General features: G+C 48.9%; 1 protein-coding gene and 1 pseudogene across 4 annotated transcripts in view; one reads left to right on the forward strand and one right to left on the reverse strand.

Moving 5' to 3' along the window:
• The window catches only part of TMEM51 (transmembrane protein 51), a 70,100-nt gene that overhangs the window by 23,952 nt on the left and 21,489 nt on the right, over positions 1-24,659 (reverse strand). The window lies entirely within an intron of this gene.
• On the forward strand, positions 394-4,887 carry LOC129472123 (mitochondrial fission factor-like; annotated as a pseudogene).

The following is a 24,659-nucleotide window of genomic DNA, read 5'->3' on the forward strand; positions in this document are numbered from 1 at the left end:
TTGTAGTCCCAGCTACTCAGGAAGCTGAGGTGGGAGAATCACTTGAACCCAGGAGTTTGAGGCTGCAGTGAGTTCTCATCACACCACTGCGATCCAGCCTGGGTGACAGAGTGAGACCGTGTCTCTAGAAAACAGTCTCCACAGACTCCATCACAGTGGTATGCTGGTAAACTAGCTCTCTCTCCCCCCCCTTCACATGTGTGCGTGCACACACACGTACACACACACACATGCATACACACACACAGCCCAGATTTGTAGTGATTGCCACGGCCCATCGCTGTGGTGTAAATATTCCCATCACAGCACTATTGAGCTACTGACACGACGTCACTGAACTCAGAGTAGGGAGGAGATGTGCACAACTGACTGTTGCAAAGTGGTCCACGCTCACTCTGGCACAGCACGGCAGGTCTCCACCTGAGTTCACATCCCACACAGGGTCCGTGGGTGAGGCTGTCCACTGCAGCAGTCTGGGTGTCTCTGGGTGGGGGATGGATGGGTGGATGAGCTAGGTGCACACCGTGTAGTGCCGTGTAATTGTCAGATGCAGTGAGTGAGATGCACACACAGCAAAATCATAGGAATAAAAACTCAGGGCTGAGGACTGCCTCCATCTTTTAAGTGACGGGGAGGGAACTTTTTGCCTTGAGTAAGCCACAGAGTTGCAGGTCTCTGAGGACCCACACATAATTGATACTCTCAACACATCTCAGAAAAAGAGTTCAGCCAGGACTGCTTGGGCTTCTTTCCCATAAGCCATGTCTCCTGGGAATCCTGCTGGGTCAAGGCCGAGGGCAGTCAGTTGGGCAGCAGATGCTCGTTAGGAGCTGGGCTCCGTGCTCAGGCTGCTGGAGTCTGGAATCAGGCTCAGTACCCACTAGGTGTGCAACCCTGGGCCAGCTCTTCCCTGAGTCTCAGAATGGGGGTGATGTGAGGACAAAGTGACATGTCATATAGCAAGCCCTAGCTGGTAGTAATCTCAGAACTCAAGGAAGAATCGATGAGTCAGGAGACTCAGAGAAGGAGCTAGAACATCCTAGAGAATGCGGGCAAAACCGGTTCCTTTGAGGTAGCCTAGGGAAGATGAACCAGGGTGGGGGACTCATGGGAACAAACTATGGGGACAAGAGAGTCCCAATAAACTCAATGGGACTCAAGAGGTGGCCAGTCTGCATTGGGATGTGCTATTAAAAGTGTAAAACACACACTAGATTGCCAGGGCTTATCAGGACAAAAAGAAAATCTCACTAACATTTTTATATTAATTACGTGTTGAGATGACATATTTTGGATATATCAAGTAAAATATATTATTAAAATTAATTTTCCTGTTTCTTTGTCCTTTTGTAAAAAGATGTGGTTACCAGGAAATTAAAAATTATATATGGGGCAGGCCGGTGCGGTGGCTCACACTTGTAATCCCAGCCCTTTGGGAGGCCGAGGTAGGCAGATTGTTTGAGCTCAAGAATTGGAGACCAGCCTGGGCAACGTGACGAAACCCCATCTCTACAAAAAATACACACACAAAAAAACTAACTGGGCATGGTGGTGAGTGCCTGTAGTCCCAACTACTTGGGAGGCTGAAGTGGGAGGATCACTTGAGCCCGGGCAGTGGAGGTTGCAGTGAGATGAGATCGCGCCACCGCACTCCAGCCTGGGTGACACACAGCAAGACCCTGTCTCAAAAAAAAAAAAAAAAAGTAAAATTATATATGGGGCTTGAATTCTCTTTCCATTGGATAGTGTTGCTGCAGGTGAGCTCTTGAATTTGTGGCCAGGAAAATAAAATTGCTGGCTGAAAAAAATAAGGCAGGGGATAACCAATCAGAATGAGACAGAACCCAATATCATCCACGGAAATGAGAAAGACACAATGTACAAGACCACAGCCAACAAGAAGCACATTAAACATCTTAGGATGGGTGACCTGGATGCAATGGGAGAGGGGAGAAAAGAGGAATAAAAGAATAACAACGAAAAGATAGGAAGTGGCTCTGTAGGGCCCAGTAACAATGACAAGGTACAAACGGAGAGTTGCATTAACCTAGCCCTCTGAGCTGAGGCCCAGCGCCTCTCTAAATCCACAGAGAAATGGTGGCTCCTCAATTCCACAGCAACAGGGAGCCACGGAGCCCACTGCTGTGGCCAGTGCAGTCCCAAGGGGCACATGGCAAGAACGGACTGATGGACAGAATGCGGGGCTGAGCTCCAGGTGACCCAATGACAATCACACCCAGCTTGCTGTCAGGTGGCCAGAGGGAACTAGCTTTCATCAAGTTTCTGAGGCTTAGGAGGACAAAAAGAATACCTCACTAACATTTTTATATTAATTTCATGTTGAAATGACATATTTTGAACATGTCGAGCTAAATATACTATTAAAATTAATTTTGCCTGTTTCTTTGTCCTTTTTTAAAAAGGTGCGGTTACCAGGAAATTTAAAATTATATATGGGCCTTGAATTCTATTTCTGTTGGAAAGTGTGGCTGCAGGAGGTAAGCTTTCAAGGGTGTGAATTTTTGTCATTTTTGTTCACTGTTCTCTCTAGTCCAAGAACAAGCCTGGCACAGGCCAGAGGAGCTTAATAGATGTTTGTTGAATGAAGGAATAGCACAGCATAGTGGTATAGTGGAATTTGTTGAGTGAATCAGTAGTTGGCTTAGCAGTAGAGTGGAATATAGATTGGATTTTGGAGTCTGTGGGATGTAGGTTTAATTCTGTACACCCCTGGCAATGCACTTCACCTCCTCATCTGTTAAAAAGAAAATGCTGGCCAGGCACAGTGACTCACACCTGTAATCCCAGCACTTTGGGAGGCCAAGGCAGTTGGATCGCCTGAGGTCAGGAGTTCAAGACCAGCCTGGCCAACATGGTGAAACTTTGTCTCTACTAAATAAATATACAAAAATTAGCTGGCTGTGGTGGCACACACCTGTAATCCCAGGTACTCAGGAGGCTAAGGCAGAAGAATCACTTGAACCCGGGAGATGGAGGTTGCAGTGAACTGAGGTGGTGCCATTGCACTCCAGCTTGGGCGACAGAGTGAGACCCTGTCTCAAAAAAAAAAAAAAGAAAGAAAGAAAAGAAAAAGAAAATGCTGTCTACTTCCCCAGTCACTTCTGAGAGTCCAGGTCCAGCACAGGACAGGCACACTGCAAGCTGTTGTTGTCATTTGCTGTGGGAAACCTGGGGAGGCCAGAGAACAGTGCCATAGGCCTGTTGCCTTTCTGGGTGTGTGAATGATAACTCCAAGTTAGGTGCCAGCCTGTGATCTCAAGCAGCTGCTAAGAGGTTTATCCCAAGACAGAAGGGCCCATATCCATCCCACTGCAGGAACCACAGCCAGTTTCCCCACAAAGACAGGCAGTGGCAGCCTGGAGAGGGAGGCCTAGGGCCGGCAGCCAGTGCAATTGGGGACTAGGAGAGGTACCTCCTTGGGCCACCTGGAATGGCTCTAATTTAGAAACCCCCAGAGTGACAGCGCAGACTGTTCTGTGGGCTTCTCAGATTCCTCCCCAGAGGGGCCCTCTGCGGGCTGCTACGCTGGTGCTGTGCCTGAGCGCCTCCGTGCTCTCGGCCAACAGCCTCTGGGAGCACCCGCCCCAATGCCCCTGGGAACCGGTGGGCGGCAGCCCTCATTGGGACCCTCCTGTGGGCCCAGGGGGACAAAAGTGGCTCTCAATCCAGCACATGCACATTGAAGCAAGTCAAAGGATTTACTATGAAGCATAGAAGCAAATCGTGCCAAATAGCAAGTACACATTTGTGAGTGGGGCAGCATTTCCTTCTCCTACTGCTGCTGAGATGGCAGAAATCAGTCGAATTCAGTAAGAAATGGAATAGACTGAAGGCGTTAGTCAGCAAATGAGGATCCCAGAAAAGTTAAAAGTAGCACCACTGGCCAGGCGCAGTGGCTCATGCCTGTAATCCCAGCACTTTGGGAGGCCGAGGTGGGTGGATCACGAGGTCAGGAGTTCAAGACCAGCCTGGCCACAATGGTGAAACCTGTCTCTACTAAAAATACAAAAAGTAGCCGGGTGTGGTGGTGGGCACCTGTAATTCCAGCTACTCAGGAGGCTGAGGCAGATAATTGCTTGAACCCAGGAGGCGGAGGTTGCAGTGAGTCAGGAGATCATGCCACTGCACTCCAGCCTGGGTGACAGAGCAAGATTCTGTCAAAAAAAAAAAAAAAAAAAAAAAAAAAAAGAAAGAAAAGAAAAGAAAGAAAGAAAAGGAAAGAAAGAAAGAATAAAAAAGTAGCAATGCCAAACGCTGACCTGGAGCAAGGATTCCAAGAAGGAGTTCCAGATGCTAGTGTGATCATGCAGGTTCTGGAGAGGGTTGGTGTTACAAGAAATAATGAAGATATTCCACTTTCAAGACCAGCAAATCTTGACCTTATTCAGTCAACTCCCTTCAAACACTGGCGCTAAAACCACCCACGTACTTACGCTAAGTGAAAGACCACTAGATTTTCTGGATTTAGAAAGATCTCTTACAACCCCTGAAAATGAAGAAATCTGTGCAGCTGGCAGATTAAAGAGAGCATGGTTTATGAGTGAAAATGCTGTTCATCAAAATGGACAGCTGGTCAGAAATGATTCTCTCCCTGTGTCGCGTGGCAGGTCTGCTCCGGCCACTTCTAATCCTCATCATGACAACGTCACGTATGGCATTTCAAATACAGACGCAACAACTGAAGGAGCATCGGATGACCTGACTGTTGTAGATGCAGCTTCACTAAGATGACACATAATCAAACTAAATAGATGCCTACAACTTCTGGAAGAGGAGAACAAGGGATATGCTAAAAGAGAAATGGTCAAGTATTCAATTATTGTAGCTTTCTGGCTGTTTGATAGCTGGCACTGGTTTTGCCACTAGAGTAACATCAGCTCTCAAAAATATTGTCTCAACAGCTGGAAATAAAAAGATTGGCAAACTTCAATAAAAAAAATTCCTCCCCAGAGAAGCAATTACTACTGAAAAATATATTTGCATTTGGGATGAGTGATCTAGGAACACGGAGGCTGAGAAGGAGGAAGAGAAAATAGCAGTCATCTCACAGCCGTGCTCTGCTACTTATTAATATGAGGCTTTGGGCAGATGAAGGAACCTCTCTGGGCCTGAGTGTCTGTGCCTCTAGCATGGGAATGGCAGTGGTGGCTGCCCTTGCCAGCAGGGGCCTCCGGGGGCCAGGTGGGGCAACTTGGACCAGTGACTGTTCCTCAGCTGACTCCACGTGGGTGAAAACCTGATAAATGGCTACCCACCTCCCCAAGAAGGGCCGTGTTAATTTCATGTTGCTTCCGCAGCCACTTCTGATATAGCAAACTGCCACCAACTTAGTGGCTTCAAGCAACACAAAGGTATTCTCTTGTTGTTCTGGAGGTCAGAGGTCTAAATTAAGGTGACCAACGGCTGTGTTCCTTCTGGAGGCTTCAGGGAAGAAATCCATTTCCTTGCCTCTTCCAGCTTCTAGAGGCCACCTGCCCTTGTTGGCTGCTGGAACCTTCTTCCACCTTCAAAGCACATCCCTCCGGCTTCTGCTTTGGTCACCGCACCTCCTTCTCTGACTCCGGCCTGCCTGCCTCCTCCTTATAAGAACTCTTGGGGGGCCGGGCGCAGTGGCTCACGCCTGTAATCCCAGCACTTTGGGAGGCCGAGGCGGGTGGATCATGAGGTCAGGAGATCGAGACCATCCTGGCTAGCACGGTGAAACCCCATCTCTACTAAAAATACAAAAAATTAGCCGGGCGTGGTGACACATGCCTGTAATCCCATCTTCTGGGGAGGTTGAGGCAGGAGAATTGCTTGAACCCGGGAGGTGGAGGTCGCAGTGAACCGAAATAGCGCCACTGCACTCCAGCTTGGGCGACAGAGTGAGACTCTGTCTCAAAAACAAAAACAAAAAACCAAAAAACAAAAACAAAACAAAAAAACTCTTGGGACTACATCATGCTCACTTGGATAACCCGGGATCATGTTCGTGTTCATGTCTCAGGAGCCTTAACTTAATCACACCTGCAAAGGCGCTTTTAGCACGTAATGTAAATAGTCACAGATTCTAAGATTAGGATGCAGATCTTAGGCCGGGCGTGGTGGCTCAAGCCTGTAATCCCAGCACTTTGGGAGGCGGGCGGATCACGAGGTCAGGAGATCGAGACCATCCTGGCTAACACGGTGAAACCCTGTCTCTACTAAAAATACAAAAAAATTAGCCGGGCATGTTGGCGGGCGCCTATAGTCCCAGCTCCTCGGGAGGCTGAGGCAGGAGAATGGCCTGAACCCGGGAGGTGGAGCTTGCAGTGAGCCGAGATCGCGCCACTGCACTCCAGCCTGGGTGACACAGCAAGACTCCGTCTCAAAAAAAAAAAAAAAAAAAAAAAAAAGGATGCAGATCTTTTGGGGGTAGGGCAGGGGGGCATTATTTAGCCTACCACAAGGGCCACGGGCACAATCCTGTATAATTTAAAGGGAATTCACTGGCTCTTCCTGGACTGTGCCCCAGGATAAGATTTCCTGCCCTGGTGTCTGGCAGCAGGGCTCCTGCAGCTTCAGGTGGATCTAGACAATGTGCGTCAGGTTCCAAATTGCGAGGAGTATATATTTTATCAGAGGGCATTTCGTTTTTAAAAGCATGCATCTTCACATCGTGCTCAGAAGAGCTAACACGCACTGAATGCTTCCTCTGAGCCCGGATGACCTCATGTCATCACGAGGCAGCCACCACTGCCAATCCCATGCTAGAGTCACAGACACTTGAGCCCAGAGAGGTTCCTTAACCTGCCCAAAGCCTCATGTTAATAAGTAGCAGAGCACGGCTGTGAGACAGATAGTGAGTCCAGAGTCCATCCTCTCAACCCATCTAAAATCCTGTCTCTAAAATCCAAGCCCTGCTCTAAAAGGAGTTTTAAATCTACACACCAGTTCCGTGAACAAAGCACTCCTTTATCTAAGGTCAGAAGCAGAGGTTTGCTAATGACAGAGAGAAGGAAGGGGACGAGGGGTTGTCCCAGGCCGTCAGTAGCAAAGACAAATACCAATGTCTTAAGTAACCTGCCTTGGAAGACAGGGGTCAAGGCTGAATGCTGAAAGGGCCTTTCTGCCACCTTGGGTTAGCCCCTGCAATCCAGGGCTCATGGGGCTGCCTGAAGCCTTATGTCCAGGAACTCTGCCCTCTCTGGGCTCCACAGATGAATCTCAACCCACAGGCCTAGAGCCCTGCCCCGGTACCAGCCACTGAGCTGGACATTTTGCATGTCATCTTTGTAAATGGAATCATCCCAGCACTCCCTGGCTGCTGTCTCATCCCTGCTGTAAGAGGAGGGAAGGGAGTGGAGATCACAGGCTCATATCCAGCACTGTGCAGATTCAAACCCAGACCATCCTCCTGAAAGCCCCATGGTGGGTGTCCCAGCCTCTGGTACATTGGTGAGTGTTCCCTCAGGCCAGGAGCTACGCCAGCATCATCGCTACCCTCTGGGGGTGTTTAGATCCAAAAGATGAGCTAAGGAATTGTAACTCCACATGCATGGAATGGAGGCAGCCAGAGGGGTGAAGGCCAGCAAGGGTCAAGACTACTTCCTGAGCCTGGAGAAACTTCCAGGCTGAACAACCAGCACAATAACAATAGTAATGACAATGGCTGGGCGTGGTGGCTCACACCTGTAATCCCAGCACTTTGGGAGGCTGAGGCAGGTGGATCACCTGAGGTCAGGAGTTCGAGACTAGCCTGGTTAACATGTTCAAACCCTGTCTCTATTAAAAAAAAGAAAGAAAAAAAAAGAAAAATTAGCCAGGTGTGGTGAAGGGCGCCTGTAATCCCAGTTATTTGGGAGGCTGAGGTGGGAGAATCACTTGACCTGGGAGGCGGAGGTTGCAGTGAGCCTAGATCATGCCACTGTACTCCAGCCTGGGCAACACAGTGAGATTCTGTCTCCAAAAAAATATATAATGACCAAGTATCAGCTGCTATTTCCTGGGAGCCCCCTATGAGCTGGGCATGGATGGTTGGATGGTACTGCCCAGTGAGGGTGGGCTCTGGAGGGGCAGGAGCAAAGCTGCTGACCTCTGGCTGCTGTCTCTCTTCAGACATCCATTCAACAAACATCATCTTTGTAATGGAATCATCCCAACACTCCCTGGCTGTGATCTTGTCCCTGCTGTAAGATGAAGGAAGAGAGTTGAGGTCACAGGCAGTGATGTAGCAGTCACCCAGGTGCTGGGGAACACGGCAATGGCATCTCGGGGAAATGACCCAGTGCCAGGTCCCCCACAGGTACGCCCTCTCTTTACAAAAGCCTAGCACCAAATAGGAATGTCCCAAACAGGTAAACTGAGGAATGCTTCTTGTTATCAGAAAAGAAGTCACTGCAGAGACGCTTCGAGTAGAATGCTATTGCCTTTCTGGAGTGTAAAGCTATCCGAGCCTGTTGCACAAGTGATTCCCAGCAAGGGTCTTTGGAGGCCCCGGGGTATGGCCATGCTGGGCTGGGTGAGCTGGGCTGCCCAGGGTTACCTTGCTGAGCACTCAGGTGATGTGGTGGCCATGCCATGTGCTTGCCTACCAGGCAGGGCCTCTTCCTTGCAGGTTCTAAGGCTGGGCGTGGTCAGGCCTAGCCCATCAGTTCTTCTGTGTCCCAGGGGGCGGGGCTATGGCCCAGGCAGCACCAGTGAGGCTCAGTTCTTTGCTTTGGGGGAAACACTGAGACTTCCCTGCTCCTCTGGGTTTGCAGGAAGGACGGGATGCAGCCTGGAGCTGCTGGTGGCCATCTTTTCATCGCAAGGGGAGAGGCTGCCTGAGGAGGGGACCAGCAGGGAGCTAACGCGAGCCGAGGTGGAGATTGAGAGAAACTCCAGAGGGTACCACTGGACCCAGAAATCCAGCTGGACCTAGCAATGTTTCCGTTGTATGAGCCAAAAGCACTCTCATCTAATAAATTTTTTACAATGAAATAAGTGACTAAAACAGTAAAACAAAACCCACTACTGCCCCCCCCCCCCTTTTCTGAGGCCAGCTTGGTGCCAACAGCGTGAGCAGCTAATGCCACCTGTGCTCATGCATCCTCTCAGCTTGCACAGTCAGGTCGCTCACACCTGCAAAATGGGGGCTTGGGAATGGGGGCTGAGAGTCAGGGTCTGAGGGTTTTATCAGAGCTCTTTCCTTGGCCGGGGTGTTTCGAGGATGGCTGCTAAGGTCACTCACTGAGAGAGGGCTGTGGCCCCAGCAGTGAGGGAAGAAGGACAGAGTCCCAGTGCTGCAAGTTGGAAAATGTCTCCTAGGCTACTGCCCTAGAAGACACCACCCCATAGAGAGGGTCATAAATCACCGTGGTGGGAATGCCTCTGGGCTGTTAGCAGGAAATAGAGGGTGGAAGAACCAGGCCTGCCCTTGAAAACGTTATTGTCAAGGTTATGATTCACATCCAGCAAACAGATACAGGAGAAAAGAAAGGAAGCAGAGATGGATTGACAGAGCAGGCAGACAGCCCCTGGGGCTCCATCTCCTCCCCATGGGCTGGGCACGGTGCTAGGACCTACAGGCATCACCAGCCTCTGCCCTCAGCCTCTTGCATGCCCAAGATGGGCAAAGACAGAAGAAGCCCCAGTGAGACCACATGCTAGGGGCCAGGGGCAGGAAGGAACAGAGAGGCATGGACAGCACAGATGAGGGAAAAGCAAGCAGAAGTGAAGGGGACCCACGGAAGCGCAGGGGAGGAAAAGATGAGGGCAGAGTGGTGGGAACAGGGTGAATTAAGATCCAGTCCCCAAGGAGCCAGGGGGGTTTGGGGATCCGACTCGGCGAGGGGTGGATCGGGGTTGGGGGATGGGGGTGCTGTGTTGGAAGGAGGGTAACTCTGGCTGGGGCCGCACACTCCAACTGGATAGCTGTGGCCTCTCTGGTCAAACAGCTCAGCCTCTGATGTCCTGCAGCTGCTGGAGGGCCCGGCCCAGTGCAGGGTTTGTGTAGAGATGGCCTATCAGTCACACATACTCCCGACAATGGGGTTGCCAGGACACATGCTGGCCACCTCGCATTCCTCCCAGCGGTTTCCCCAAGCACAAAGGGGAGGAGGCACACAAGGCAGCTGGCTGGCTTCAGGACTGCCCCCTACTTTCTGCTTGGTCTGGACCAACCCCACACCTCACCTGGATACAGACTGCAAAGGCCCCCACTGTGGTCTCCCTGCCCCCCTGGCGTGCCCTCTCTCCACTGCTCTCAGAGGGGTCCTTCCAAAAGGCAAATGTGACCATCCCACCCTCAGGCAAGATCCCTCCATGGCTCCCTATGGCCTCCCAGGATAAAACCCTGCTCATAAGGCTCTTCATGGTCCTAGTGCCTGCCACTCCCCTCAGGCCTGGATTAATTTCCATGCACAATCTCATTTAGTCCTCCCCACCACTCAATACACAACCCCATTCTACAGATGTCTTAAGTGAGGCTGGGAGAGGCTAAGGAAACTCTGCCCATTTCCCACGTCGGCAGTCACCATTTTCCTCATCTGGGGTCAAAACCAAGGTCCTCTATGACCCCTGGCTCTCCCTCATTCAGGGGTAAGTCACAAATATCCATTAGTCACAAATGCCTGTCTCTTCCCCTTTTTCTGTTTTCACTGCTGCCATTCTGGGGTAGACTGTTATTCCTCACTGTACCTACCAGGCTTCTTTCCCCGTCTTTCCTATCCATCCAATTCACCCAGCACGCTGCTGCCATTTTGATCCTCCTGGAATAGCCATTTTCTATCCAGTTACTCCCTGCTCAAGAACATTCAATGGCTCCCCAGTGCCAAAGAATCAAAGACCAGACTCCTTCACGCCATTTACCCCCAACCTGAGGGGTCTAGGAAAACAAGTAGGGAGGCTTCCCAGGGTGCCTTCCTAAGCCTCTCAAGAGGCTCCCACCTCTCTCTACTGGCTGAGTGGGGGAGGAAGGGGGCAGGGTCCCTCCCTTGGGCTCAGGGCACAGGTAGCTGGAGGGCAAGACTGGATTCCAGCTGTTGGGGCCCTCATTGCTGCCATGGAGTTGGCCTCCCTGACCTGCAGAGTCCTTGCTTGGGGTTCTAATGGGGTAGACATGGTTCTTTCCACTTGGAGGTCTCTGTGGGACCTTTAAAGGGATGACAGCATGGATAATGGGAGGATGGCCACAGGCTGCAGCATTCCACATGTGAGCTTGAACTCAAAACTGACCTCTGCACAGCTGTGGTACCCACAGATGGGCACGTGAAGATGACGCTCAGTTCAGCCAGTGAAAAGAGATTCAAGCAGTCTTTCCGGACTACAGAGTTCAAGTTCACGGACTGGTAAAATTCCTTCCATCTTTTGGAGACCACCTGTCACAGCACTTAGGAAGTACAAGGCTAAGAATGTCCCTTTTGTCAGCCATTCTAACCAACCTCACATATAGACACGACCAAGAAAAATAAATCAGAAACATAAGCCATAACTGTGTATTAAACTGAAAATCTGAAATTAATATCCCAGTAAATGAAGAGACTACTTATTATAAGGGGATTTCCCCACTTCCAAGAAGCCTTGGGCCTCAGTTTTCCCATCTGTACAGTAAGAACTTGGGGAGGACTATATTATCCCAACATTTCTTCCTGCACTGAAATTCTCAGGTTTCATGAGTTAGTCCCAGTTAGAGAAGGCTGCCTAGGTCACAAGGATAGCAATTTTTGGAGAGTTCTTTGGAAAAAAGAAAAAATATCACAACTGATAGAATGAATACAGTTTTGGGCAATGCGGCAGTAACCTTCCGCATGGGGGAGGAATAGAACAGATTTGACAAAATGAACAGATGTCTTTTCCTACGGTGGGCTCAGGGCTGCTAAGTTTTGAGCATTTTCCAAGCATTACTTCACCGGTGAGGTGGCTTCTGGGAAATCTGTGTATATGCACAGAACAAAGTCTGGACCATCAAGCACACTGGGAACAGTAGTTATCTTTGGAGTGTGGGGGTCAGATGGGGGTGGGGCAGGCAGGACTTTTCTGCCTTCCTGTACTTCTACCCAAGGTTTCTTTACCTTGACTCCACTGACATGCTGGCAGATAATTATTCGTTGGGGGTGCCATGCTGTGCAATGTAGGTAGTGTAACAGCATCTCTGGTCTCTACCTACTAGATACCAGTAGCATCTCCCCAGCTGAGGCAACCAAAAATGTCTCTAGACATTGTCAAATGTCCCATGGGAGGGCAAGATCACCCCTGCTTGAGAGCTCTATACTCTATACTATTGAGTTTTAAAAAATTAAGATAAGCACATGTATTATGATGGATGGCTTTATTTAACACCTCAGCAAGTGTGGTTGATTTTACCTGTCCAAAGGTCTCAAATCCACCTACTTCCTGCTTCTGCCATCACTACCACCTTTGTCTAAGCCACTGTCACCTGGACAACGACATCAGTTTCCAACCTGGTCTCTCTGCGGCCGCCCTGGCCCCAGCAAGTCTTTACGCAGCAGCCAAAATGAGCTTCTAGAAGCATCCTTCAGTCATGTCACTCCTCTGCCTGGCTTCCTACTATCCTGAGAATAAAATCCAAACTCCCCACTTGCCTTCAAGGTACTCTGTCATCTGGACCTGGATCCACCCTCTGCCCCCTGTCCCCTGCTAGTCCCTGGCCACTCACAGTGTGGTCCTGCAGCGTCGGCAGCCCTGGGAGCTGGTTAGAAATGCAAGGCCAGGCGCAGTGGCTCACACCTGTAATCCCAGAATTTTGGGAGGCTGAGGCGGGCGGATCATGAGGTCAGGAGATCAAGACCATCCTGGCCAACATGGTGAAACCCCGCCTCTACTAAAAATACAAATATTAGCCTGGTGTGGTGACGCACGCCTGTAGTCCCAGCTACTCGGGAGGCTGGGCAGGAGAATCACTTGAACCTGGGAGGCAGAAGTTGCAGTTAACTGAGATCGTGCCACTACACTCCAGCCTGGTGACAAGGCAAGACTCCATCAAAAAAAAAAAAAAAAAAAAAAAAGAAAGACGGAAGGAAGGAAGGAAGGAAAGAAGGAAAGAAGGAAAGAAGGAAAGAAAGAAATGCAGACACTCAGGGCTACCCCGGACTTGCTGAGTTGGATCTTGCAGGAGGCACGTGCACCTTCATGTTTGAAATGAGCGGCTGCGGCCCCACTGTCCTTCTCACTGGCTTCTTCTCATCTGTCACTTAAATGTGACCTCCACAGTGAGGCTTTCCAAACCAGATATTTGCAAGTAGTTGCCCATGCAGTTCTCTGTCTCAGCATCTTGCTGGTTTTGGACATAGCTATGACCACAAATCATCTTGTTTATGTTATTTGTTGCCTGTTTCTATGTCCATAGCCCACATCCCCGGTGTAAGCTCTATGAAGGCAGACACAGGGCAGATGGCACCAAACACATAGAAGGCACTCAGAAAATAGTATTGGAAGGAATACTAGCTACATATATTGTGCCTTTACTATGTGGTAGTAAGTTTTCTTTACAAGAATTATCTTCATGCAATCTATAGTTATCTTGTTTATTCTTCATGCAACCTATAGGTGAGATAGATACCACGTACGATAATCTCCCTTTTACAAATGAGGAAATGGAGGCAAAGGGACATAAAGTTTTGCAGCTGGTAATTGGCAGAATCGGGGTACCTGGGGCTGGGTGGGGAGTGATCTCGCTCCCATAACTGCACCCTTTACCTCTGCACGATACTGCCTTATTTGTAAATCAAGTAGCATATTATGCACATGAGGGACGCATAACATTGAAAGGAATTTCCTAGTGAATGCTTCTATAAAATAAAGAATTATCCCCCGCGTGCCTTTTTGGTAAATGACATCTTGGATTCAGAATCTGTTTAAGCAAAGTCCATAGATCCATATGTTCCCACAGAGTGTTGATTCTACCAGCAGACATAAAACAAGTCCAACAGGGAAGATGCTGGGGCTATTCAAATTTAGAAGCCATTGGCTGGGCGTGGTGGCTCACATCTGTTATCCTAGTACTTTGGAAGGCTGAGGTGGGAGGATCACTTGAGGTCAGGAGTTTGAGACCAGCCTGGCCAACATGGTGAAACTCCGTCTCTACTAAAAACACAAAAATTAGCTGAGTGTGGTGGCAGCTGCCTGTAATCCCAGCTACTACGGAGGCTGAGGTAGGAGGATCACTTGACCCTAGGAGGCGGAGATTGCAGTGGGACGAGATCACGCCACTGCACTCCAGCCTGGGTGACAGAGCGAGATTCTGTGTCCCCCAAAAAAAGAAGCAGTGGATATTTCTGTGTCCTCTGTCAGGCTGGCCTTCCTTCCTCACAGCCACCAGGTAAATAATCTTTCAGCTTTGGGGATCCAGTACTTTCCTTCTATGGCCCTTCTTCCCTGTCCTCTTTCTTGCTCCAAGCTGCCTTAGGTAGTTATTTCCAGAATTTAATATGCAGGGCAATCCATTTAGCTAGAACATGGGGCCTCAATTTTGCAAATGAGGAACCTGAAGCTCAGAGAGGTGAATTATTTGCTCAAGGTCACACTGCCAGATGGCGAGAGACCCAGAGCTTGAACAGCTCAACTCAGAGTGGTCCTGGTCTACTGATGATCACATAAGCAGAGGCTTGCTGACTCTGTGCTAAGAGCTTGCCTGCTTGATCTTACAACAGTCCGATTGGGCAGGCGCCATGACTATGTCCATTTTACAGATGAGGAGACTGAGGCTCACAGAGGAAGAGTGACACATTCTCAAGGTCACGCAGCCAAGAAGAGAGCGGGGATTTGACTCCAGAAGGGATGCTCTATTATGTACTGCCATTCTGCTTTCAGCCTAGTGCGGTTATTTATTTATTTATTTAAGATGGAGTTTTGCTTTTGTTGCCCAGGTTGGAGTGTAATAGCACAATCTTGGCTAACTGCAACCTCCACCTTCTGGGTTCAAGCGATTCTCCTGCCTCAGCCTCCCGAGTAGCGGGGATTACAGGCGCCCACCACCATGCCCAGCTAATTTTTGTATTTTTAGTAGAGACAAGGTTTTGCCATATTGGTCAGGCTGGTCTCGAACTCCTGGCCTCAGATAATCCACCCACTTTGGCCTCCCAAAGTGCTGGGATTACAGGCGTGAGCGACCGCTCCCGGCCAGTCACACGTTTTAAATTTATAAACCAGCCCTCATGGAGTTTCATGCAGGCAGGCAGACGTCACGGTTTGATAGTTCACCTTTTATTTTTGTTTTCAACCCAAAGAAGACAGAGCAGCTTGAGAAACCCATGCTGTGGTTCCCACGACACAGGCAAAACACTAAAGCAAGCATACAAAATAAACAAACAGAAAGGTTGTTTGTTCACCTTGAGACCCGTCTGGTCAAGAACCTGCTGCCATGACCCGAGAACCAGGGCAGTGGGGTGGGAAGCTCATCATTTACTTAGACATGATGGTAACCATCAGCCTGAATCTCTTGCAAGGAAATAACGCAAGATGTTTAGGAACTGAAGCCTGGGAACGAGGCTTTGAGTTTTTAAAATGAGAGAATCCAAAAGACGGTTTAATTTTAGAGCTTACGAGTCCCTGGACGTAGCTCAAAAAGGCTTTTTGCTACACCTGTTGCCACATGCCACCTGGAGGCTATCCTGTCACTTCCTCAAAGGCATGAAGGACAACTTCCCATCCTACTGCAACCTGGAGCCCCACCCAGCTCAGTCACAAACCTAGAGAGGTGTGTGACCTCGCAGATGACAGAAAATATCAGCTGACAAGTGTGACAGGTTTACAGTGTTCTGGTGCCGTTCTATATGCCTTACACCTACTGACTCATTCCATCCTCACTGTAGCCTGTTAAGGCTGGTATTAGCACTCCCATTTTAAAGATGAAGAAACTGAGGCTTGAGGCATTAAGTAACTTGTCCAAGGTCCCACAGCTGGTAGAAGAGGGATGTGAAATCACTCTTGGAACCAGTGTACACAGCCTTCTGGAAGGACAGGTTCTCACTCAGCCAGCGATGGAGTCTCCGTCCAGTCTGCGGGGGGTCTTCTGCATTGATCCCCATCCCACAAAGCTGATGACAGCATGGTGCAGTGAACAGAGTCAGGAGTTCAGCAGACCCAAGTGTCAATCCCAGCCCCTCCATTTTCTAGCTGTATGACCTTGGGCGAGGGACTTGACTTTTCTGGGCCTCGGTTTTCGCTCTGCAGATAAGAATAGCACCTTGCCTATAGGGTTATTATAAAGATTAAATTCGATAATAATAGCCAACATTTTCTAAATGCTCCCCATGCTAAAGGCTCTGTGAGGGAAGAAGTAGGGCCACTGTCTTCATTTCACAGAAGAGGAGCTGAGCCTCAGAGAGGTTAGGTCACTTACACAGAGAAACATAGGCAATCATGGAGACGTGGGGGGCTCTGAGCTCCAGCCCCTAAGAACTACACAATGCATCCGCTCATATAATTAAACATGCACCCAAAACAACCAGCATAGTGTCTATAACACAATAGCTCCTCTGCACACAGCCAAAATCATTATCTGGAGGGCTTCCAGGGAGACAGAACCTGATCAGAGTGCCTGGCTGGTTCTGCCCGACACCCAATGCCTGATATATGTCTGCAGCCCTGCAAGTGAGTGCTGGCCTGTTCCCAGCACAGCGGGCCCTGTGATGCCCGGCACATGGCCAGGATCTGCCCGGTGACTGAGGGTGCTTTGTCCATAGCTTCAAGCTGGTCTTGCTGACGATCAGGAGACAGCCCTGGGACCAGACTTTGACCGCAATTAGGTTTATGCTTAAAAACAGACTAATGGTAAATGCTCGACAACTGCAAAGACTCAACCATCCTGCTAAAGCCAGAAGAGACTTTAGCAATTAGTGTCTGGTGGTGCCCACCGCAGGCTGGGCATCAACACTCAGCACTTGCTGAGCATGGAAATGCTCGTGGGCCACACCCTAGATCTGCTGACTCAGTTGCCAGGGCTGGGGCGGAGGCATCTGCCCTTTACTTATTTATTTACTTAAGATGCAGTTTATATATAATAAAATGCACAGATCTTAGTGTACACTAAGATGCATTTTTGAGAACTGTATATATCCATGTAACCATTGCCCAGATAGAAGACATTTCCGTGACTCCAGAAAGTTCCCTCGTATGTGCATACCTTCTTTCAGTCTACCTTTCTGCCTTATTTTACCAGTGGTTAGTTTTGCTTGTGTTAGAAGGTTTTGCGTTTGTTTGTGTTGCTTTTTGAGACAGGGTCGTGCTCTGTCACCCAGGCTGGAGTACAATGGCATGATCTTGGCTCACTGCAGCTTCAACTCCTGGGCTCAAGCCATCCTTCCCGTTTCAGCCTCCCAAGTAGCTGACGTTACAGGCGTGCACCACCACGCCTGCTACTTTTTACATTTTTTGTAGAGACAGGGTTTTGCTATGTTGCCCAGGCTGGTCTTGAACTCCTGGGCCCAAGTGATCTTCCTACCTTGGCCTCCCAAAGTGCTGGGATTACAGGCATGAGCTATTGCACCAGCCAGAAGTTTATAGAAGTGGAATCACCCAGAAAGTGCTCTTCTGTTTGCCTTCCTTTGCTCATCCATGGTGTGGCCTGTATCCCGGTTCCTTTCCTTCCTTTAACTTGCTGAGTAGCCGTCAGCTGTGTGGCTGTATCAGTTTGTTTAGCTGTTGGCCTGCTGATGGACACCTGGGATGTTTCCTCCACTAGAGGAAATGCATGTCAGGCATAATACTGCTATGAACCTCTGTGTACCAGTCCGTGTGAAAAAGGCAGATGTTTACCTTTCTCTCTATAATAAATACCCAGAAGTGTAATTGCTGGGTCACAGGTGGAAGTGTTATTTTAATCACCTGTCCAGGTGCCACAGCTGCCAAACTGGGGTGCGATTCCCCAGTCTGTTCTCTTTTAAGCGCCATGTCCAGATGCCAAGCCCCTGGAGGTTACAAGATCAGCTCTGAGTCACAGAGGAATCAGTTTTCCTAACGAGCAGTCCCTGAGTCACTCCGCATTTTGATTCCCATTTAGCTTTGAAAGTTGAACTGATTCTGGATGGTTTGTTCTGACTAATGATGTCAGCTGCTCATATGAGGGCTAAAAGCCCATGGAGATAACACAAGGAAAGTTCCGGCTGCCAAGGCATCAACCAGGTTTCATGCCCATTGAACACGCTGCTAAATCCCACCATTCTCAGCCCTTCCTCTAAACTCTCCACTAAGGGACCTCCAGGAGACCAATGCCAGTTTAGCAGAGGCAGTAGAGCAAGGTGGTTAGTCAGTGGAGATAAAAATCCAGGTCTGTCTGGATGGTTTTAGGCAAGTTGCTTCAACTTTCTGAGCCTCAATGTCCTCATCTGTAAAATGGGCACACCACCAGTACTAACTCATGATACTGGAGTATATGAGGTATCTAAAAGGAGATGATGGGGGTCAGGAAGCAAAGGGTGCAGCAGTTTGAGACCCGGCCATTATCTGAAGACCCTGGAAGCACTACCTTGCGGTCTGCTAAACATGCAGATTCTTGGGCCAGGTGAAGGACTTACAGAATCAGAATGCGAGGTAAGGCTCAGGATCTGCTTTTAATTAGCCAAGTGATCCTGACGCTCACTAAAGCCTCAGAGCCCTCATCCTGGGGTGCGGACCCAAGATGACTCTGAGGAATCGGCTGAGCTCAAGGATATAGAGACAGGTGGGGTGGGAGGACCAGGAAAGGAGTTAAGGCTTAGAAGAGCCACCATGGGCAACCGAAGGGACTGCTTTACTCCTCCACCAGGACTGTCTCCTGGCTCTGCCCCAGGGAATCCCTCCTCCACCCCTGCTCACCTAGCAAGGCTCCAGCCTGGCCACACAGGTCTCCAGCCACAAGGACCTCATGTGGCCTGATGGGTCAACTCAGCAAAGTGCTAAATGCCTGTGCAAGGCAGGCATTATTGAGCCAGGGTCAAAGGTTCTGGTTCTAGGTTCTACTCCCAGCTGTGTTACTTCCTTCCTGGCTGGGTGAACTTGAGTGTGTTATTTCAGCTGGGCCATGAAAAGGGTTTGATAAGTGGTGTCTCCCTAATGGAGTTGCCAGGACTCATCAGCGTGTACATGATATTAAGCATGCTATGCGTGGTTGTTATGCTATAGTGCTGGGCTTATCTTGCTTCCTCTTTAGGGATGGGGATGGGGTTGGTGACCACTGATAACCTGGGAAATATTCTGCAACCCATTCTCTGAGGCTTAACACCAGTGTTCATACAGTTGCTTCATACAAGGGTGCGAATCATGCAATCTTAATCAATCAATCAATCAAATTTAAAAATCTCCCAAATCTAAAACAATCAAATGCTTAAGAGAAGCACAGACAAGGTCCCAGAGAGACACTGCACGTCCATCACCAATTAACCACAGAGACAGGCTCCCCCTCCAGTCTGTGACCAACTGCCTTTGGGATCCAGCTGCTTGCTTGGGATGAGCTGTTCTCAGTCTGTATCCTCTTTTGTCAAATGACCATCCCCACTGCTGCAGGATCTTCCACTCCCTGCCCATCCTCCCCGGCCCCTGGTTCCTCCTGACTTCCCCATTCCAGTGCAGGGACATGTCACTTTCCTGGTGGCCTGGGCTTGAAATCTCAGTGACCTTGGGCATTCTCTCCCTTCCCCGACTCCACCCCTCTAACATACACACACTCTCTGGTTTCCAACTGGCAGCTCCAGGACTATATCTGGCCCATGGAAGTGTCTTCTTTGGCCTGTGAAGTGTTTGTTACTTATTTTATGTAATATGGAGTAGTTGCCAATATTGAGAACATGGGTGATCTCGCATGCAAAACTTGAAAATCTGGCATCTCTGGCCTAAATTCTCACATGGTGCTGAGTCGTGGCTCTGTCCTAGGGAAGGTGCCTGGCACCCCACTTTGCCACAATTCCCACCACCCCCTGCTGCCTCCCATCTGGCCAGATTCTCTCCTTAATATCCCCCACTGGCTCCTTTCGACATTTGCAACTCCCGCCCATATCCATGTTCAGTTGGCTCCCAAATATGTTGCTTCTTTTTCCCAAAGTCCTTTTCAGTGATTCTTCCTGCCTCATGCATCTCCTTCTCACTTCTCAGGCCTGGCTGATGGTGATAACTGACTCCTCTAAGTCTTCCCTAGCTTCCAGGCCCGGCCATGCCAACCCTCCAGCCACTGTGTCTATCAGAACTTCAGTGTCCCTGACAGCCCACAGGATAAAGTCCCAGCTCCCCAGGGAGGCTGTGAACTACCTCATCCAACCTGAATTCTTTAATTCCTTGAACACCTACTTTGTGCAGGGCCCTGTACCAGGCACCAATGATCCAGGGTGGGGAAAAACATGTTGTCTCTCAGGGAAAGACTAGGGTAATGTCCTGAACGTGTCCAAGGAGGGAAACGGTCCTGGGTCTATCTCCCAGCTTCTGCAGCCCTCCACTCTCTGTGTCTTGCCTCTCTCTCCTCCCCTATCCCATCCTGAAGGCCTCCTCTCCTTCCACATCCGGTTCTGTTCCCCTTTCTTCCGGAAGCCTCCTGCCACGGCCAGCAGGGATTGGCTGTCAAGTTCTGTTCATGCAAGTCGTTTGTATCAGCCAATTGCTACTGGCCATTTAGAGTCATCCTGAGGGTGCTGGTTTCATTCCTGCTTTCTCTCTCTAACTAAAGTTTAACACGCAGGGCTGAACACCTGTGTTCTCACTGCTGCCTCTGGAGCTTTTTATACTTATCTGGGACTCCTCTAACACTAGGCATAGGACTGTTCACAGGACGCCTCAACAAATCTCTGTTGACTTCATTCATTCATTTCAATAAACATTGACTGAGCAACCACTGGGTTGTTGGGCACTACGAACACAGAAGTGAACAAGCCAAAGGCGTGTTCTCACAAAGCTTCTCTTTTCCTGAAAGAGACAAACAAGTAAAGGGATAACCTACCACAAGACGTCCGGAAAAGAAAACAGAAGAATGTAAGAGTCAAGGTGGAGGATGGGTTCTTTTGATAGAGTGATCAAGAAAGGGCTTTCAGAGAGGACAACATTTTCACTGAGAATGACAAGGTGGCAGCAGACTGGGGAGGTGGGGAAGTCCCAGGCAGAGTGATATGGTTTGGCTGTGCGCCCACCCAAATCTCACCTTGAATTGTAATGATTCCCATGTGTCAAGGGCGGGGCCAGGTGAAGATAACTGGATCATGGGGGCAGCTTCCCCCATACTGTTCTCCTGGTAGTGAATAAGTCTCATGAGATCTGATGATTTTATAAATGGGAGTTCCCCTGCACAAGCTCTGTCTCTTGCCTGCCACCATGTTAAGACATGACTTTGCTCCTCATTCACCTTCTGCCATGATAGTGAGGCCTCCTCAGCCATGTGGAATTGTGAGTCAATTAAACCTCTTTCCTTTGTAAATTACCCAGTCTCGGGTATGTCTTTATTAGCCACGTGAGAACAGACTAATACACAGAGGTAACCAGTGCAAAGGCCCTGAGGCAGAAATCACCTTGGAGGATGGGCAAGATAGAAGGGGAACAGAAAACCACTTAGGAGCTTACAGCCCTAGTTTGTTTTATTTTATTTTATTTTACTTATTTTTTGACATGAAGTTTTGCTCTTGTTGCCCAGACTGGAGTGCAGTGGTATGGTCTCGGCTCACTGCAACCTCTGCCTCCCAGGTTCAAGCGATTCTCCTGCCTCAGTCTCCCGAATAGCTGGGATTACAGGCACTCGCCACAACATCCAGCTAATTTTTGTATTTTTAGTACAGATGGAGTTTTGCCATGTTGGCCAGGCTGGTCTTGAACTCCTGACCTCAGATGATCCACCCGCCTCGGCCTCCCAAAGTGCTAGGATTATAGGTGTGAGCCACTGTGCCTGGCCTATGGCCCTAGTTTAGAGTCAAAGTTGACAAATGGAGAAGAACTTGTGATGAGTTTGATTTGGGCAGGAGAGATGAAGGGGACAGAGGATTTTAGTGTCAGTGACCAAAAGGATGGTAGGGTGCTATTCAGACTGAATATTTGTGTCCATCCAAAATTCATATGAAGCTCTAACTCCCAACATATTAGGAGATAGGGCTTTGGGTAGGTAATTAAGGTTAGACGAGGTCATGAAGGTGGTCTAATGGGATTAGTGCCTTCATAAAAGAGATTCCAGAGAGCTCTCTCTGCACACGTGCATCAAGGAAAGCCCATGTGAGGGCATAGTGAGGAGGTGGCGAGGAAGAGAGCCCTCGCCAGAAACTGAACACTGCTGGGTCTTAAACCGCACCTCCCAGAACTTCAAGAAAATAAATTCCTATTGTGTAAGCCACCCAGTGTATGATATTTGTATGGCAACATGAGCCCTTTACTGACATAGGAAAATCTCAAATAACGAATGAAATTTACCTAGGTCTCCAGGTTGAAACATTTCAGAGTTGAGACCGATCTAGGAAAATGATGGGGTTGGGTGTGGTGGCTCGTGTCAGTAATCCCCAGCACTTTGGAAGGCTAAGGCAGGAGGATCGCTTGAGCCCAGGAATTTGAGACCAGCCTGGGCAACATAGCAAGACTCGGCTTCTACAAAAACTAAAGAATAGCTGTGCGTGGTGGCAGTGTGTCTATAGTCCCAGCTACTCAGGAGGCTGAGGTGGGAGGATTGCTTGAGTCCAGGAGGTGGAGGCTGCAGTGAGCCAAGATCAAGCCACTGTACTCCAGCCTGGATAAAAGAGTGAAATCCATCTGAAAAAGAAAAAGGAAAATGATGGGATTCTATCAATGAAGGCTACAGAAGTGTGTCTAAGGCACAGAACCCTGCACGTCATTCAGAGATGCCCAATGCTCACCTGTCTCAGCCTTTGCCCAGTGCTGACAGCTGCTCTCGAAGGTCCCACCCTGATTTCTGACCTTCCCCATCCTCCTTCCAGCGGAACTGCAAAACCCTGTTTTCTTTACTGCTGCTTTCGCTTGCTGTGGAAATAACAGCTTCTTTATAAGCCAAACTTCAAAGTTACCACTCCCTTTATCAGATGGCCTGGCCCCGGAGCACTGCCTTGACCCATTGAAGAGCAGGTGTTATGAAACCTTCCAACTTGCTTTCTTGAAAAAGTAGCTTGTTCTACTCACGCAGACCACAACCGTCTTACCTAATTAAGGTGACAACTAACGTCAAGGTGACAGACACAAAAAGAAATTCATAGAAACGTTCAGCATGTGGCAAAACGTCCAAGATTCCAGGTTGAAGAAAGGGTGTTTTTAGATAAACAGAACTGGAAGTTGAAAGGCTCTTCTTTGACAGATGAATTTTGTTTGTGTGTGTGGTTTTTTTTTTTTTTTTGATGGAGTTTGTGAAATTTGCTTAAAGAAAAAATAAACAGATGATATTTGTATAAAACAATGCCTGGAATATGAACTGAGACTCTTAAGACTTTAAAGCAAGTCTAGTTTTCATGATGGAAGGAAAACAATCTGTGTTAAGAATACTATCAGGTTGGCCAGGCACAGTAGCTCATGCCTGTAATCCCAGCACTTTGGGAGGCTGAGGTGGGTGGATCACTTGAGGTCAGGAGTTCGAGACCAGCGTGGCCAACATGGTGAAACCCTGTCTCTACTAAAAATACAAAAATTAGCCGGGCGTGGTGGTGTGCGCTTGTAATCCCAGCTACTTGGAAGGCTGAGGCAGGAGAATCGCTCGAACCTGGGAGGCAGAGGTTGTAGTGAGCCAAGATTCCTCCGCTGCACTCCAGCCTAGGCAACAAGAGTGAAACTCCGTTTCAAAAAAAAAAAGAATATGATCAGGTTAAACCCCAGATTCCTAAGTAAAAAGAGGAGATGCTGGACCCATCTGACCTACACCCTAGGCATGTCTAGGCACAACTATTAACTGGATTAAGCACAATAATATTTCACCTACCAGAAGTTTGTTTGTTACACATGGCCTCATTCGGTTCCCACAACCCTCCATGAAAAAGGTAGGCATTGAGCCCATTTAATAGCTGAGTACATATCCTTGGGGGATACGTTCCAAGACCCCCAGTGGATGCCTGAAACAACAGACAGCATCCGACCTTACACGACGTTTTCTGATCTGATAACCCAGACCGCTCCTAAGTGACCGACGAGCAGGTAGCGTCAACAGCACCGATCTACTGGACAAAGAGACGATTCACGTCTGGAGCTGGACAGAGTGGGACAGTGTGAGATTTCATCACGCTACTCAGAATGGCATGCAATTTAAAACTTATGAATCATATCTCTCCGGAATTTTCCATTTAATATTTTCAGATTGTAGTTGGCTATGGGTAACTGAAACAGTGGAAAGTGAAATGATAGAAAAGGAGGAACTCTTATAGACAATATAGGATCATAAAGGGTTAAGTCGCTTGCTCAAGATCACAAAGCTGGCAAGTGGTAGAACCAGAATTCTAACCCATGGCTGTCTAGCCCCCGGAGTTCACTTACTTTCTCTTTTCCTTTCCCTTCTTCTGTCTCTGTCTCTCTCTCTCTCCTTCTTCTTTTTTCTTTTTTTCTTCTTTCTTTCTCTCTCTCTCCTTCCTTCCTTTTCTTTCCTCCCTCTCTTCTCCTTCCCTCCTTTTTTTTTTTTTGAGACAGGGTCTTACTCACTCTGTTGCCCAGGCTGGAGTGCAGTGGCACAATCTTGGCTCACTGCAGCCTTGACCTCCCAGGGTCAGATGACCCTACCACCTCAGCCCTCCAAGTAGCTGGGACTACAGGCACGT

The sequence above is a fragment of the Symphalangus syndactylus genome, chromosome 22 (assembly GCF_028878055.3).
Source record: "Symphalangus syndactylus isolate Jambi chromosome 22, NHGRI_mSymSyn1-v2.1_pri, whole genome shotgun sequence".
NCBI classification, from domain to species: domain Eukaryota; kingdom Metazoa; phylum Chordata; class Mammalia; order Primates; family Hylobatidae; genus Symphalangus; species Symphalangus syndactylus.